General features: G+C 40.4%; 1 protein-coding gene across 1 annotated transcript in view; it reads right to left on the bottom strand.

Annotated features, from left to right (window-relative positions):
* The window catches only part of LOC138656667 (bifunctional heparan sulfate N-deacetylase/N-sulfotransferase 4-like), a 1,389,166-nt gene that overhangs the window by 576,364 nt on the left and 793,582 nt on the right, over window positions 1-19,220 (bottom strand). The gene's annotated exons all lie outside the window — the stretch shown is intronic.

Here is a 19,220-nt window from a genome sequence, read left to right as displayed (position 1 = left end):
ATAGTGGACCCAGAGCTGCCACGAATCCAAACCTGAATGGTGACAACAGCACATCAGTCGTACTAAATAGTATATACAAAATCAAATAAATAATTGGCTATATACACATATAAGGTTAAAGGATAACCACAAGTGCAAGCAATGTAAATGCAAACATTTAGAATATTTAAAGTGACAAGTGCATATGTAGCACCACCTGATCTTCATGAAATTTGGTATAGGGCAGTATCACAAAATTTCTGCCTGATTCCTAAAGACACACCATTATATGTGTTCAAGGTAAGTCATGCTGTATAAAATACATGTATATAATCTATATATATAATTGTCTAAGGGTTTTTCCGTCTGTCTGTCTGTCTTTCTGTCTGTCTGTCTTGTCTTTCTGTCTGTCTGTCTGTCTGTCCTGGAAATCCCGGCTCTCTGATTGGTCGAGGCCGCCAGGCCTCGACCAATCAGCAACGGGCACAGCGACGATGATGTCATAAAGGACGTAGACATCTCACGTTTCTGATTCAGTGACGGGCACAGTATCGACGTAGATGTCATAATGGTTGCCATGGCGACGATGATGTCATAAAGGTTGCCTCGACCAATCAGCGACGGGCACAGTGTGCCGCGAATTCTGGAATCATCATTGTCCATATATTACGGGGACATGCATATTCTAGAATACCCGATGCGTTAGAATCGGGCCACAATCTAGTTCAAGATAATTAAAGATAATTCATGCTGAATAAGATAACCCAGTCCAAAAGCTGTGTGGTGCTGAGTCACTACTCGCAGGCAACCCATGAGACAGGGTAATCAAGAGGTCTGAGGTCAGATACCAGGAGAGCTTGTAATACATATGGTTAATATATGTTGTCAGATAAAAGTCCAAGGTCAAAAGCCAGGAGGCTATATCAAAACTAGGGAGTACAGAAAATGGATAGTCAGAGGCTAAGTCCGGAGTCAGATACCTTAAGTTAGAGAGCGCCAAAAGCAGAAGGGATATTCCATGAATTGTCACAACAAATCTGAGGCTAGCAACAAGATCAAGAAGTCAGACACAGAGCAAGCACACACCTCTATTAGTCAAAGATGCAACTAACACTGGACTGCAGACAGCAACCCAGTTTAATAGTTTGCAAATAATTAAAGATGGGAGGCACCTGGGAATTACCCACAGGCTAGACCAGACTGAGCAATGGGGATGTCAATCAAAATGTTGATTGCCCAGCACACCACAGGATCAGATTTGATGACTGAACCGTCATTCATAAAACTGATAGTCCAGAAAACTACAGATCCCATAGGGCAGCTGAGCTGTCACTCAAGGCGACCCTATGCCACAGTCAAATATAAAATAGTAATAAGCTGGTAAAAAAAACCTCAATATATGATGCCCAGTATAAATAAATACAACTAAATATGAAACTCAAATAAATACGACTAAATGTGAAACTAAATGAATTTTCCCTGTGATGGTCCCAGAGGTTTATCAAGTTTATCAAATCACTCTGAATAAACACATGCTTGGATACATAATGACAAAGTAGCGTATACACAGTGACAGCTTGAAGATCATTCTTCAATAGAAAATGCTTGAATATATAAAGGAAAAGTAGCGTTTACATAGTGGTACTTAGCTTATCATATTATTGGGAGGCTCTCCTAGATAGGCACATAGTGAAAAGGAGTGATGTATTTGTGGTTTAGAGCTGCTCCACCCTGTTAATGTCACGGGAGTGTGCTGTATCATGCTAAGCATCTAGCCCAAATGAAGGTTGCATCTGAAATTTCAAACCAGCCACCACAAGTGACATTTCTGTACCACAGCTGCAAATGACAATTGTGCTACCGCTGTGAAATGCAGGTATCGCATCAGACATAACCAGAACTACCTCTGCCGCACCGTAGCTACTTCACTGCGTTCTAGCCTGGATCACACTTGTAAGATAGTTTCCCACAATGGCCAGGTTAAGGGCCAAGATTTCAATGCGTTCCAACTTGGAATACTATAGGCAAAAAGTTGATTGTTTCATCACTTCTATGACACTGAAGTAGGTCCGGTCCAAAAGAGGTACTTCTTTTATGTTTGTGTCTTATGAATAATCAAGGAATCTCTGGAAAATCCTTATAGTATATTGTTAGTATATATATATAGTACCGTATATTGTTAAAGTATATACATCTTTTTTTTCTTTATGTGCTGTGAGGTGAGAGTACCTACATTCATACAATACAACACCCTACAGAGCAAGTGCAAAAGCGTATTGAGATAGCATGGATTACATTTTCTGGACTTTGTTGGGCAGAATTATCCACATCCCATCCTCTCATGCTACACCAAGTTTGGCAAAGTTGATCGAAACTGGTGTAAAAACGCCAAAAGGTGCAACATTTTTACACAAAATTAAGTTACACAAGAAATTTATGAAATTTGAATGTGTTTTACATCAGACTTCTGGCAAAACACCTTCATGAATTGGACCCTATGAATCTCACCAAAAATGTAGGGTTTTTATCATATTTTAGATGAATAAAATGTAGGCTCTACCCGAAAAGAAAGTAATTCAATACAAACTGACTACTTAGGTTTTATCCCTTGGCACTTTTTCTAGTGTGGCCCAGCTGGACTGAAATAAGTAAATTGAACTGTTTGATCTAAACTAAAGCATGAATACTTTGGCAGTGTATAGAGAAAGCCTCAGTATAATGTGTGAAAAGTCAAAAGCCTATCTTTCACAGTGCTGTTAAACAGCTAATGACAATCATTTCCTATAAATGTGAATACTATATGGCGGCCTTATTATTTTGAAAACAAAGATGATACGCAGGAATATATTCTTTGATCTACATCAAAGACTCCTTTGTCTGCTTAGAAGTGGAAAAAAGGCAGGATCTGTAAAAGACATTTTCTAAGAAGGCAAGCAAAGGACATAATCGCATCAAGCCCCTTCATATTTTTCTTTAAAGGGTCTTTAACTCATTTACTTTACTTAACTTTTTAAAGTTGTCCCTTCCTACACATTTAAAAATGTATACATTAATAGTAACATACAAATATTACCTATACAAATATTAGCTATTCTATTGCATATTCTTCCATTATGTGTACAGTTGTAATGCAATCGCAATGTCATTTGAGTCAGTCCATCTAGTACATTTATTTTCTACTCCTCTATTATTGCTGATTTTGGATAAATGCATGGTGAATAAAGAAAATAATATGTAGGCACATAATACAGTTGTGTGAAAAAGTGTTTGGCCCCTTACTGATTTTGTATTCTTTTGCATGTTTTTGTCACCTCAATGTTTTAGAACACCAAACAAATTTAAATATTAGACAAAGATAACACAAGTGCGCCCTCTTAAAACATAAATTAACTTAATGATCCCCAAGACTTTTTTGAGAATACTTTGTAGACTGAAGAGACAAAAGTTGAACTTTTTGGAAGGTGTATGTCCCATTGCATATTGTTTAGAAGTAACACAGCATTTCACAAAGGAACATCATACCAACAGTAAAATATGATGGTGGTAATGTGATGCTTTGGGGTTGTTTTGCTGCTTCAAGATCTGGAAGACTTGCTCTGGTATATGGAGCTATGAATTCTGCTGTCTACCACAAAATCCTGAAGGATAATGCCCAGCCATCTCTTCATGACCTCAAACTGAATTACACTTGGGTTATGTAGCAGGACAATGATCCAAACCTCGCCAGTAGTTCTACCTCTGAAAGGCTTAAGAATAATAAAATTAAAGCTTTGGAGTTGCCTAGTCAAAGTCTTGACCTTAATCCAATTGAGATGCTGTGGCATGACCTTAAAAAAGTGTTTTATGCTCGGAAACCCTCATTGCCAGTTATTGCAAATGCTTGATTGCGGTTCTTGCTGCTAAGGGTGGCCCAACCAGTTATTAGGTTTTAGAAGCAATCAATTTTTCACTCAGGACCCTGTAGGTTTGGATTTCTTTTTCCCTTAATAATAAAGACATTCATTTAAAAACTGCATTTTGCGTTTACTTGTGTTATCTTTGTCTAATATTTAAATTTGTTTGGTGATCTGAAACATTTAAGTGTGACAAACATGCAAAAGAATAGGAAATCAGTAAGGGGCAAACACTTTTTTTTACACAACTGTATATTAGATGTTACTGGATGTATGTGTATCGATATACTGACAGGAATACAAGAATATTTCTAGATGTAAACACAGGGGATATTTGAAATTGCCTTAAGATGAATTCATGAGATAGGAAAAACTGTGCAAATTTTGAAAATAGCTGACATGGTTTGATAAATAAGACACATGATAAGACACAGTATGATACCAGACTAAAACATTTTTTGGCAGAAATGTATGCTTTTAAAATGCTAGTTTTACATCTCCTCTTAGTGATGCATCTTTGGAAAACATATTCAAAACCTTGGCAGCAGTCATGACAATGTAGAAAATGTATAACAAATTGATAACAACCAATCATAGGTCAGACTTTAAGAAGTTATTCAGGACAATTTTATCTTTTTTCAATGTGCCTAACAAATCCAGGCAGGTAATTACAGTGGCAAGCTGAAGATGAATTGATCTCTAAAAGGCCTGAGATTAAAGATGACACATTTCCTTTGTATTTTAGGCCCCCCAAATTTTTTTTTTAGCTTTTACTTTTTAAAAATTACAAATAGAAAAATAGGCTGATGGAAAAGTTTGGACACTCTGCACACTTACTACCTAGTAGCTTCCATTTTTGTTCGGAAAATTCTTCTAGTTCTGTGAGATTCATGAGTCATCTTGCATACACTGCTATTTTGAGGTCTAGCCACAGATTTTCAATGATGTTCAGATCAAGGGACTATGAGGGCCATTGTAAAATCTTCAGCTTGCGCTTTTTGAGGCAGTCTCTTGTGGATTTTGACATTTGGTTAGGATTATTATCCATTTGTAGAAGTCATCTCCTGTTCAACATCAGCTTTTATATAGGTGGTGTTATGTTTGCAACAATAATTTTTTGAAATTTCAGTGAATCCATTTTCCCATTCTTTTACATGCCACTGTATTAACTACCTACCAGTTTTGCCTGGCTCCAATTTCTGTCAGCTAAGTGAGGTCAATAAATGCTCCTGACTGTGATCCCGTGACTTATGATGATGTTATGTTGACAGAGCAGCTGCTTTCATTCTGCTGTGGGGAGCTGCCAGTCAGTCAGCATGACATCGGCAGTCAGGAACTGTCGCCTGAGATGCCTGGAAGACATAGAACTGCTCTGTTGATATGAGGTCAACTGAAGCAGTAGAATTGCAGGCATGACCAGTTCATGACATTTCTGAGCCGACGTCTGTCAGAATAGGCAAGTAACAACCTGCCTGTCAGTTCTTAGCCCCGATGAGAAGAAAATAAAATAGTCTCTGATAACCCCTTTAATGAACTAAATTGATGTAGAAATAAGAAAGCTACATTGTGTGGATTTAACCAATTCAGGACCCAACTATTTTCTCCAGTTTCTAAAGAGGTATTTTTTCTCTCATTCATATGCTTTTAAAATCTCTAAACAGACTTTCTAGTTTGGATATTCAAACAATGTTTGATTCTTTTTTCTGCAATACAACAGTCTGAATTTTTATGTCATTTTTCTATTCCTTTCTATCCTTTTTTTTTACTGATATCAGCAGGAAAATATTAGAAAAAATATGAAATATGTGTCTATAATAAACATTTTTTATTTATTTTTTAACGACCAAAAGGAGTGAAAAAAAATTGTGTTCTCCTTTCTGGAAAAATTAGGCATCTCGTGCATTTATATTTTTAAATGTCTTTTTTAGGTTTTTAATTTTGTTTACTTCAAACATGAAGCCCCTCTCTCCCCCATAAGGTATTAAAAGCCAACTACTGCACTGTCTCTACGCCCAGTCTGGAGAAGGAAGAGTTGTCAGCACTTCCTAATCTATATACACAGTGGTTTTTCAGTGCTGTGTAAACAATCAGTGATTAAGAATGCAGAGATGGTTATAAATCATTTCTGTCATCTCCATGTGTATTCCTTTCATCTCTGACATCTAACTACCAATCACTGCAGCTACAAGATATCTCACTGATACAAAATAAACAAGCATCTAAGGCTAAGTTCACACTTGCGTTTGGCTGGTCTGGGTATGGCTGCATACTTCCTCCCCTAAGCACCGCCTACTTCAGCATGCGTTCTGCATTGTCCTTTAACATTGGGTATGCAGGGACATGCGTTGTATGCAGATACGTTCGCATGCGACATTTTGATGTGCCCACCGGGTGACATATTTCGTGTTTTGGCTTACAAATTTTGAGGCAAAAAACTCACCAAGTACTCTACGTGTGCACGTGGCCTTAGGCTAAGACAAAAGTATTAGGCATTTGGTGCATTTTTGATGTTGCAGATTTTCTGCATCAAAATTATCTAACCCGGCTTATTTGAATTTTTAATTGCGTTTTTAGATGTGCTTTTTAGAAGCATTTTTATTGTGTTTTTTTTTAAGCTGCTTTTTTTTAACTTTTTGGTATTTCATGTTTTAAATAAAACAGTTTTGTTTTGGAAACCTCCTGTTATTAAGCATAGATAAAATTCTACTGATATAGTTGTGTGCAGATTAGATACATTTTTACAGTATTTTCAAAATGGAGATACAATAAAAACAAATAAGTAATTTTTTAGGTGTGAACTTTCTGCATCTCATTTAAGTCTTTGAAAGAAATTCACAAGTAAAATGCATATTTACAGAAAGAGAAAATGGAATTACAAAGATTTCAAAAGTGCACTGCAGATCACGCACCTGCAGCATTGAAAAACACACTTTTACAACCACAAAAAAAAGAATAATAATATCAACATGCTTCAGATGTAGCAAATGTGTTTTTACAGTTGACATGCTGCTCTATTAGCTTAGCATGTAATAATTCTAATTGAAAGTCTATGAATGGTCCGGCTACGCAGATAGTGCAGCCTTGCTATTTTGAAATAACGATAGTTACTGCTACATTCATATATTCAAGTCAAAATGGTGGCAATAAATAACTAGCAACAAAAACTGCAAATAAAATCCACAATACTGCTACTCTGTCAGAAAAAAACTGATTTAGATATCAGAATGCAGCAACAATTTTACTTCATCATACATAGTACACTGCTCAAAAAATAAAGGGAACACTTAAACAACAGAATATAACTCCAAGTAAATCCAACTTCTGTGAAATCAAACTGTTCACTTAGGAAGCAACACTGTTTGACAATCAATTTCACATGCTGTTGTGCAAATGGAATAGACAACAGATGGAAATTATTGGCAATTATCAATACAGGAAAGATATATATCTTGGTACCTTGTTAGCCAGTAGATAGAAAAATATTTAGAATTGAGATTTCCTCAGTGGTTGATACCTTTTAATGGCTCACTGAAAAGATGGTAACAAATTGCAAGCATTCGAGACTACTCAGGCCTTTTCATCAGGCAAAGACTAACACAACATTTGAAGAATCACATATTTATACACAACACAGCACAGAACTGTCATTATGGGAGAGTGATAAACCGTTTTGTCCATAAATATTGGAACTGTTCCTAGATAAGGATTGAATGTTTTGTTATCCTCTGTTTGGGGTCTGGTTCTGTGTTAAGATGCCCCATAAGATCGGAAGTGCAAATTCCTTAATTGATGTAAAAAGACATAAATCCATGTGACACATAAATTCCTGCACTAAGTAAGTCAAAGGTTGTCATAAATTTATACTCCCAGATTCTCCTGTGTCTCTGAGATTTGAAGTTACCTTTCAATACAAGTAATTTCAGGTCCAAGGTGCTATGATCAGGCATATAAAAATGTTTGGCCACAGGTAGATCCATTCTTTTTTTCTCTTATTGTGTGTCGGTGAGAATTTATCTTTGTTCTCAGTTTCTGCCCTGTCTCCCCTAAATACAGAGCCCCAATTGGACATTTAGTACAAATAATTAAGTACACCACATTAGATGTGTTGCAGCTGAAGGTACATGCATGCAATTTGTTACCATCTTTTAAGTTAGCCATTAAAAGCTATCAACCACGGAGGACTCTCAATTCTAAATATTTGGCAATTATCAAGACACACTCAATAAAGGAGTGGTTCTGCAGGTGAGGACCACAGACCACATTTCAGCACTAATGCTTTCTGGCTGATGTTTTGGTCACTTTTGAATGTTGGTTGTGCTTTCACACTCTTGGTAGCATGAGACGGACTCTACAGCACACACAACTGGTTAAGGTAGTGCAGCTCATCCAGGATGGCAAATCAATGCGAGCTGTGGCAAGAAGGTTTGCTGTGTCAGTCATTGTAGTGTTCAGAGGCTGGAGGCACTACCAGGAGACAGGCCAGTACACCAGGAGACATAGAGGGGGCCGTAGGAGGGCAACAACCCAGCAGCAGGACTGCTACCTCAGCCTTTGTGCAAGGAGGAACAGGAGGAGCACTGCCAGAGCCCTGATGGTCTGAGTGCCTGAAATCAACAGGTGGGGGTTGTGCTCACAGCCTTACACCATGCAGGATGCTTGGCAATTGCTACAGAACATCAAGATTGGAAAATTTGCCACTGGCACCCTGTGCTCTTCACAGATGAGGTTCACACTGAGCACATGTGACAGACGTGACAGTCTGGAGATGCCGTGGAGAGTGATCTGCTGCAATATCCTTCAGCATAACCAGTTTGGCAGTGGAACAGTAATGGTGTGGGGTGGCATTTTTTTGGAAGGCAACCCAGACCTTCATGTTCTTACCAGAGGTAGCCTGACTGCCATTAGGTACCAAGATGAGATCCTCATACACCTTGTGTGACCATATGCTGGTGCGGTTCGCCCTCGGTTCCTCCTAATGCAGGACAATGCCAGACCTCATGTGGATGGAGTGTGTCAGCAGTTCCTGCAAGATGAAGGCATTGAAGCTATAGACTGGCCGCCCGTTCCCCAGACCTAAATCCGATTGAACACATCTGGGACATCATGTCTCGCACCATCCACCAAAGTCACATTGCACCACAGTCTGTCCAGGCATTGGTGGATGCTTTAGTCCAGGTCTGTGAGGAGATCCCTTAGGAGACCATCCGCCGCCTCATCAGGAGCATGCCCAGGTATTGTAGGGAGATCATGCAGAAACGTGGAGGCCACACACATTACTGATCATCATTTCCTTGTCTTGAGGCATTTCCACTGAAGTTGGATCAGCCTTGTAACTTCATTTTCCACTTTGATTTTGAGCATCATTCCAACTCCAGACCTCCATGGGATATTAGTTGTGACTTACGTTGATCATTATTAGGTTTTATTGTTCTCAATACGTTGCACTAATGAATAAAGATTTACAACTGGAATATTTCATTCAGTAATATCCAGGATGTGGGATTTTAGTGTTCCTTTTATTTTATTGAGCAGCATAAAAATAGTAATACTGTAGTTTGCAAATTTGAGAAAAAATGGGGGTGCGTCTTATAGTCCAAATGTACCTGACCAGGAGAGGGCTGAGGTGGCGGTGGATTGGGGTCACAGGAGGCAGGGTCACCGCTGTAGGAGCCAGTGGCAGCAGGAGTGGGGCGATGCTGCTGGCAATGGGCTGAGAGGAGGCGGAGTCCCAGCATTGTGCTTCAAGAAAATGTTGGCGGTGCAAACAGGAGCAAAGTCCCTTCTGTGCACATTGCTCTCCCTGCGGTGGGCTTCAGGAAATTGGCCACCAGAGGCATCACAGCGCTGATTGAGATCTCGCCTCAAAGATCTGATGCGTCTTGCAGTAATATACTGTACATTAAAATCCTACACATATTTAGTACATCCACAATCATAACACTCATAGAATAAAGGTTAATTAGTTGACCAGTATATATAAAACTCTGCCTTGAACCAGGGAACATGATAAAATGACACATATACAAGTAGTAAATCTCCCACCATCTAACAAAGCCATTCTGGTGATATTACCTGTCATTGTGTTGATGTGCAGTGAAGTTGCATGGTCGGCCCATGACTACTGGAACCAGTGATTTGCTGCAGAGGTCATTTACATATGGTGGACACATCATCACTGTAGTACAGTTCCCAAATACAGAGGAGAGCACCAGAGTGACAGTGCAGAATTAGCTTAATTATTTTATTTTACCATATTGCCTGTATTAACTTTGCTAAAAAAATCATAGTCAACCTATTTAACATGTACCGTATTTTTCCGACCATAAGACGCACTTTTTTTCCTCCAAATTTGGGAGGAAAGTGTGGGTGCGTCTTATGGTACGGATGTAGCATGTGGGGAGGGGGGCAGCAGTGAGTGGAATCGCACTGTTATCCCACTTCAGGATGTCCCCGCTGCCCAGAATCAGCGCTGGAGAAACCATGTGCTCCCTATGATTAAGTGCAGTGAATATTCATTAGCGGCTCCCCGCCCACCTATCAGCTGAGCAGTGAGTTGGGAGCAGCAAATGCTTAAGCAGGGACACACATGGCTTCTCCAGCGCTGATTCCTGCAGCAGCTGGGCAGGTCTGTGTGTCCGGGGGAGAGGAGGCAGCAGCAGCAGGGGCCAAGGGAGAGAGGAGATGGCTGCATACCTGCCTGCCATGCCTGGGCTGGACGCTGAGTTCTGTGCAGGAGGACCTGTGATGATGTCAGGAGTGGGCGGGCTGGAGCATCACATGGCAGCTCAGAGCCCTCCCTCTTCTTGACATCATCACAGGTCCTTCAGGCTCTCCAGTCTCCACTAGAATCTGCAGCTTCCTCATAACCTGTGCTGTGGAAAGGAAACGAGGGACTGCTCTGTGTACAGTAATGGGATGCTCCAGCTTTAACCTCACCATAGTGTGGCTGGCTGCCACATTTAAGAGGTTAGTCTTTACAAAACACAATAAAGCACTCTGCCACTCCTTTGGTGAACTATAACTCCCAGCATGTCATAGGATCTGCAGGACATGCTGGGAGTTATAGTTCTCCCATGGGATTTTAAAGCAGCACTCCAGTGTTATTTTGCAGTGCTGGAGTGGTGCTTTAAATATAAGCCCTGTGCCCTCATTCTTATACTCACCCTCCAGCATCTTCATACAATACTTTACAGACACCACACTGGTCCCGCAGCTTCCAACATAATAACATACTATTATATATAATAACACCACATATAATAGTATGTCATTTATGTTATTAAATATTTTACCACATTTTTTAGCTTCAAATAATAATAATAATAATAATAATAATTTTTATTTATATAGCGCCAACATATTCCGCAGCGCTTTACAAATTATAGACGGGAATTGTACAGACAATAGACATTACAGCATAACAGAAATATAGTTCAATACAGATACCAGGAGGAGTGAGGGCCCTGCTCGCAAGCTTACAAACTATGAGGAAAAGGGGAGACACGAGAGGTGGATGATAACAATTGCTTTAGTTATTCGGACCAGCCATAGTGTAAGGCTCAGGTGTTCATGTAAAGCTGCATGAACCAGTTATCTGCCTAAGTATGTAGCAGTACAGACACAGAGGGCTAATACTGCATAAAGTGTATGAGAACATGATGCGAGGAACCTTTTTTTTTTTTTTTTTTTTTAAATAGGCCACACAGGGATCGTTAGGTTAATGCATTGAGGCGGTAGGCCAGTCTGAACAAATGAGTTTTTAGGGCACGCTTAAAACTGTGGGGATTGGGGATTAATCGTATTAACCTAGGTAGTGAATTCCAAAGAATCGGCGCAGCACGTGTAAAGTCTTGGAGACGGGAGTGGGAGGTTCTGATTATTGAGGATGCTAACCTGAGGTCATTAGCGGAGCGGAGGGCACGGGTAGGGTGGTAGACTGATACCAGGGAGGAGATGTAGGGTGGTGCTGAGCCATGGAGTGCTTTGTGGATAAGGGTAGTAGTTTTGTACTGGATTCTGGAGTGGATGGGTAGCCAGTGTAATGACTGGCACAGGGTAGAGGCATCGGTGTAATGGTTGGTGAGGAATATGATCCTGGCTGCAGCATTCAGGACAGATTGGAGCGGGGAGAGTTTTGCAAGAGGGAGGCCGATTAGTAGAGAGTTACAATAGTCCAGACGAGAATGAATAAGTGAAACAGTAAGAGTTTTTGCAGAGTCGAAAGTAAGAAAAGGGCGAATTCTAGAAATGTTTTTGAGATGCAGGTAAGAAGAGCGAGCCAATGATCGGATGTAGGGGGTGAATGAAAGGTCAGAATCAAGGATGACCCCAAGGCAGCGGGCATGTTGCATTGGAGTAATGGTGGAACCGCACACGGAGATGGCAATGTCAGGCAAAGGTAGGTTAGTAGAGGGAGAGAACACGAGGAGTTCAGTTTTTGACAGGTTTAGTTTCAGATAGAGGGAGGACATGATGTTAGAGACAGCGGTAAGACAATCACTGGTGTTTTCTAAAAAGGTCGGTGTGATATTTGTTTTCCCTATTTTCCACCTCTAAAACCTGGGTGCGCCTTATAGTCCGGTGCGTCTTATAGTCCGAAAAATACGGTATATTTATTACCATCAACACTGTTGTTTTTTTTAACAAAATAATTAATATACACCCAGTATGTTGGCATTGAAAAATACAACTCATCCCTCAAAAATCAATTCAATTCTAACTTACCAAAATAAAATGCTTCCCAATTGTAGCTAAGAATTAGTTAACACAACACATTTATGCAGATAGCTGAGTCCAATGACAGCTCTATCTGCAGGGCTTGGACCTCTTACCCTGTCATTTCCCAACCACACAGATGAGAGGGAACAGTGTTTACAGCTGAGCATTGGAGGTCCCAGCAGGGGGCATTTCATCATAAGCTTTAACAAAAAGGGATTACTCATTGCATAAAATCCTTTGATATAGGGCATTAAAGATAAAAGTGTATTTATTTCATATCAAAGTGTTTTTATTTCATACCTGAGCTAAAAAAAAAAATCGGGATATGTATAAACAGATTGTTAGAGGCATCAGAAATGAAATGGTCGATAGGGTCAATGATTACAGTGACTAGAATAGTGAATTTAGAATAATGGATAAGATGCACGGTCCTAAAATGTTCAGGTGACTTTCTATGCCAGGATATATCAGGCAGAATAAGAGCTCAGAATGCCCACATGCACATCGGTGGGTAAGATAACTGGCTGGTGAAAGCCTTTGTGGTTAGTTGATATTATTTATGGTGCATAGAGGATCATACTGTATAGCAGTTGTATCGGGAACATGTAACATTTATCTTTGGTGTTGTTCGGGAAAATAGATTTTTGCTAAAAGAACTGTATGCGACTGCTTACTTTATGAAGAATATTTTATGCTTTTTTGCAAGTATCATTTAATTAGTAATTGCTTATAATACATTATTTTTCTCACAATTCCTGCAGCCATTGTGAAACCGTATTAAGTTATGTTCTCAGCTCATTACGAACCTTGCATATGGTTCCTACGCAAGTTGAAATATCAGTTCAATATTATTAGCGCACAGATGGTCAGAAAATGGCGACTAGACCATAAATAACTGGAATGTACAGATCTTCCTCTGGGTCTTGATCTTTTGGCTACTATCATGCATATCAAATACTTGACCTTTTAGAAAAGTCACCATCTTGCTACATACTGCTTTGTGCGGCAGTCAGAGAGAAAAGTGATAATTTTAGCAGCTCGAATAATTTCAATCCAATTTCATATCAAATGTAGATATATATTCAGATAATAACATTGCAAAAATACTTAAAAAATGAAAGCTCTATAATATTTGCAGCCTGAAGTGACACAGAAATAATACTTTTGAAAGCTGAAGCAGAATTCATTGAAACATGAGTTATGTTAAGGCAAGGGTCAGACAAACCCGTCTGCATCCCTGACAGCCAAGACCAAGTACAACAAATGATGTTCTCATCCTGGTTAGTATGTGCCTGGTTCCAGTAAAAATATCCAGCCAGTGAAATCATGTACATAAAAAAACACCATGGTAAATGAACCCAGAGGGCACATGTATGTAACACGTATAGTTAATAAAGTGGTGATGACTTGTCTTCGTGTGTGTGATTGGGAGTCCAGCCACATTTCATCTGATTTCTAATACTGCTCTGACTGAATAATGGCAGGCGATATAGAATGGTACTTCATCTAATACGTGATTGAAAGGATATTTTTTGTTCTTTACAATTGCATTGACCACATACAAAGGCCTTGGGCCACAGCACGACATCTCAGGTATTTTCGCACAAAGTCTTTTTCAGATAAATGTTCGTTTCTCAAGCAAAATATGCTTCAAAATAATTCCCATTTCTCCTGCACTTTGTAAGACTGAAGCACATTTTTTTTAGCATTATTTGCTTGTTTCCTGAGCATATTTTTATGTTTTTGAAAGACGGTGTGTATTGTGTGCCATTTTTTTAAAAACTCTATTCAACAATGAACAAACCGCTAGGAGTTTTCAAGCAAAAACGAGGAGTCACGAGGTGTCTTTCGGGCATATTTTCAGGCTTCCATTGATTTCTATTGAAAGTATAGATTGTCTTCCAAATGGAAGAAGCCTTAAGAATGTTCAGGTTATTTCACCTGCTTGGCGTTCTTGGATACATGAAGCCGTTAAAAGATGGTAAGAAGCCTTAACAAATGAGTCTATTTTACATAGAAATGTGAATGTTGATTATTTTTAGTATTTTGTCTACTACACCAGTTTCAGGCAATTCTGCCAAACTGGACAAGGATGGGAGGAGACAGTGGAATGGGGCATGGCTATGCTTGGCCATCAAATTCTTCAAAAGTGGTGGCATTTCTTACCCCAAAATTGTTACTCCAGTTCCTGACTGAAGAAACATTCTAGCAAGCTGCACAAAGATGAACAGCCCATATGTTTGCACCAAATCAATTACAGTATGTACTTGAGTATAAGTCAACCTGAGTATAAGCAGTGGCACCTAATTATACGACAAAAAAACTGGGGCCTGGGCATGTAAGGATCTCTGCCTTTTTGCTATATTTTTAAAAAAATATTTAGAATTGAGAGTCCTCAGTGGTTGATACCTTTTAATGGCTAACTGAAAAGATGGTAACAAATTGTAAGCTTTCGAGGCTACATACGTCTCTTCCTGATGAAGAGACGTATGTAGTCTCGAAAGCTTACAATTTCTTAGCATCTTTTCAGTTAGCCATTAAAAGGTATCAACCACTGAGGACTCTCAATTCTAAATATTTTTCGATCTACTGGCTAACACGGTACCAAGATATATTTCTTTCCTGTATGCTATATTTTTGTATTTTTGGAGGATTTTCAGGTCCTCTTTTTGTGCTATTGCTGTTTAGAGTTAGGACTTGTAAGCGTGAGGACCCATGACGTGGGGAACGAGCTTACATATTTTGGCCAAAATATCAACTAATACCTCACATTTTTATATGTGTGTTTTTGCACTTTTTTTTCCAGAGTGCAGTTTAGCCCATTCTGTCTTGTAAATTGTGGTGCCTGTTCACATGGGATGCAGCCCACCTGATCTAATAGAAGGGTGTATCTACTAGGCTGTTAACCTGGATGATGTGCATTGCCATAGTGTGAACAGTGCCACATACAAGTCTTTATTGTGCATTAATATACCAAGCAGCCGCCCCCTCCATGAATTGGTAGGCTGTGGCAGTTGCCTCATCGATATTCTTGCATCTGTGTTTCTGCCATCTTAACTATATGGGTCCACAGCATCCTGTTAGTGCATTTGTTTGGAGGACTGGGCAGGTAAAGATCTCAGCCTTTTTGCTGTATTTATTTATTTATTTTCCCACAAAAATCTGGGAAAACATATTGACTCGAGAATAAGACGGGTGTGCATTGCAGTCCCATCCCCATCCTGGTCTGCATGGCTCCTCATCCCTATCCTGGTATGAATGGCTACTCATCCCCATCCTGGTGTCTTGGTTTGCCTAGCTTGTGGGAAAAGGTAGGTCTAGGGTTAGTCTGGATGGAGTTTCCTTCACCTCCTAGCTCTCTGGAGTTAGGCCATGCCCCCAGAAGTCTCGTGCTTCAGGTCCTGTTTGTCTGAAGTACGCATCTTCGTCGCTGCTGCCCTGCTCCACAGTTATCTTTGGGCACTGTTTGTTTACTCAGAACACTCACACTGGCTCAGTTAGCAAGTGCAGTGCGGGCTCCCTCATCCTTATCCTGATATGCATGGCTCCTCGTCCCTATACTGGTATTCATGGCCTCCTCATCCCTCTCCTGGTATGCATGGACTCCTCATCCCTATCCTAGTATGCAAGGCTCCTCATCCCCATCCTGGTATGCCAGGTTCCTCATCCTTATCCTGGTAAACATGGCTCCTCATCTCTATACTCCTATGCATGGCTCCTCATCCCTATCCTGGTATGCATGGCTCCTTAACCATATCCTAGTATGCATGGCCCCCTCATTCTGATGCTGATATGCATGGCTCTTCATCCATATACTGGTATGCATGGCTCCTCATCCCTATCCTGGTATACATGGCTCCTCATTCCTATCCTGGTATGCATGGCTCTTCATCCCCTTCCTGGTATGCATGGCTCCTCATCCCTATCCTGGTATGCATGACTCTTCATCCCTATACTGGTATGTATGGCTCCTCATTCCAATCCTGGTATACATGGCTCCTCATCCCTATCCTGGTATGCATGACTCTTCATCCCTATACTGGTATGTATGGCTCCTCATTCCAATCCTGGTATACATGGCTCCTCATCCCTATCCTGGTATGCATGGCTCATTATCCCTATCCTGATATGCATGGCTCCTCATCCCTATCCTGGTATGGATGGTCCTCATCTCTTTCCTGGTATACATGCTTGCTCATCCCTATCCTGGTATGCATGGCTCCTCATTCCTATCCTTGTCTGCATGGCTCCTCATTCCTATCTTTGCATGCATGGCTCCTCATCCCTATCCTGGTATGGATGGCTCCCACATCCCGATCCTGGTCTGCATGGTTCCATATCCCTATCCTGGTATGCATGGCCTCCTCATCTCTATTCTAGTATGCATGGCTCCCACATTCGTATCCTGGTATGCATGGCTCCTCATTCCTCTCCTGGTATACATGGCTCTTTATCCCCTTCCTGGCTTCCTGGTATGCATGGCTCCTCATCCCTATCCTGGTATACATGACTCTTCATTCCTATACTGCTATGTATTGCTCCTCATCCCTATCCTGGTATACATGGCTCCTCATCCCTATCCTGGTATGGATGGTTCCTCATTTCTATCCTGGTATACATGCTTGCTCATCACTATCCTGGTATGCATGGCTCCTCATTCCTATCCTTGTCTGCATGGCTCCTCATCCCTATCTTTTGTATGCATGGCTCCTTATCCCTATCCTGGTATGGATGGCTCTTCATCTCTATCCTGGTATACATGCTTGCTCATCCCTATCCTGGTATGCATGGCTCCTCATTCCTATCCTTGTCTGCATGGCTCCTCATCCCTATCTTTGTATGCATGGCTCCTCATCCCTATCCTGGTATGGATGGCTCCTCATCTCTATCCTGGTATACATGCTTGCTCATCCCTATCCTGGTATGGATGGATCCTCATTCCTATCCTTGTCTGCATGGCTCCTCATCCCTATCTTTGTATGCATAGCTCCTCATCCTTATTCTTGTATGCATGGTGCCCATCAGAAAAATATTTAAAAAAAACATCCTGCTTGCCGTTCCTGCTTTCACTCACAGCATCTTGTTCCGGTGCCAGCAGCTGCAGCGGCGAGGTGAACACGTGTGCCCGCTACTTACGAGAATGAATATTCACTGCACTCCAAGTCTAAGGGCAAGGAGGGGAGTGAATATTCATTCCCTTAAGTAGTGGGCACATGTGATGGCACAGGAGCTGTAGGAATCTGGCGGCTGGGACTAGTATGCCGTTATTACAAAGAAATGAATATTCACTGTGAGCGCAGTGAATATTAATTTCTCTACTGCAGCGGGCACCGGCTTTAGCTGCAGCAGCCAGCTCCTGCCTCCTGTGACCCGCTGCTCTGCCACTGTTGCTCCCCCTGCATCTTCTGGGTCCCTCACTCAAGTATAAGCTGAGGGGATGTTTTCAGCACCAATTTTATTGGATCTATTTTTTCCGTTTTGTTTTTTTATTTGTCTATCTGTTCACTTGTAAATTCAAAAGTAATTAAACAAAATATTGAAGGTATGTTCCCATTGAGAAATTCCCCCAGATGCAAAATATACACAATTTCCCTGGGGTTAAACCATCAAGAGTGAAATTTGTGGCAAAAATACAAAGCATAAACTTACATTGCAAATATAAAAAATTTAGACAAAAGGTTAGATATTAAGGTTTTAACAATTTTGAATGCAGGTTTGGAAAACCTCATCCACAATATTGTTACTGTAATACTCTGCTATGTGGGAATATATTTTCACCTACTACTTGTAAATTAATATGCATACTTGGTGCATATGTTCATGGTGCCTCAACGACACATTGCTTTGAAAGACAGAGCGGTTTCAGATAAAGCATTCCTAATTGTAGCTTGCACTTGGCAGAGTATTTTTGTGCTTTCTCATAGTCTTCCTGAAAGGACTTAGGCTATGTTCACACTTTGCAGATTCCACTGCGGATTTTTCCGCAGCAGAATTCCAAAATCCGCAGTGAAAACCCGTCACGGTTTTTACTGCGGATTTGTCGCGGTTTTTACTGCGGTTTCTTCTGCGGATTTTCATCTGCAGTTTCCTATTGGAGCAGGTGAAAATCCGCAGAAAAGAAGTGACATGCTGCGGAATGTAATCCGCTGCGTTTCCGCGTGTTTTTTTCCGCAGCATGTGCACAGTGTTTTTTGTTTCCCATAGGTTTACGTTGTACTGTAAACTCATGGGAAACTACTGCAGATCCGCAGCGGTCAAATCCGCAGCGGATCCGCAGCAAAATCCGCTGCGGATCCGCAGCAAAATCCGCAAAGTGTGAACATAGCCTTAAAAAAGAAAAAGAACACAATATGTAAAAAATAACTAAGTCAAAACATCACTGAAAAAAGTGAAAAAAAAATTATATTTTTAAAAACAGAAAACCTACCACAAGAAAATTACTGTGATGTCATTCATGGATCTCCTCAAATGTAATGTTAGTTATAATTCTTAGTATTACACATAAGAATTAAAAGAAATCTGTCAGCAGCATTTGTTATGTAGAGCACTATAATGCATGAGTAGAGACCATGAATACAGTGATGAGTCATTTACTAAGATTTGTTTTGCTGTTTCAATACAATCAGTGTA

Source organism: Ranitomeya imitator, chromosome 1 (assembly GCF_032444005.1).
Source record: "Ranitomeya imitator isolate aRanImi1 chromosome 1, aRanImi1.pri, whole genome shotgun sequence".
Lineage (NCBI taxonomy): Eukaryota > Metazoa > Chordata > Amphibia > Anura > Dendrobatidae > Ranitomeya > Ranitomeya imitator.
Note: the sequence above shows the minus strand (reverse complement) of the source record. Positions and strands in the feature narration are given on the sequence as shown.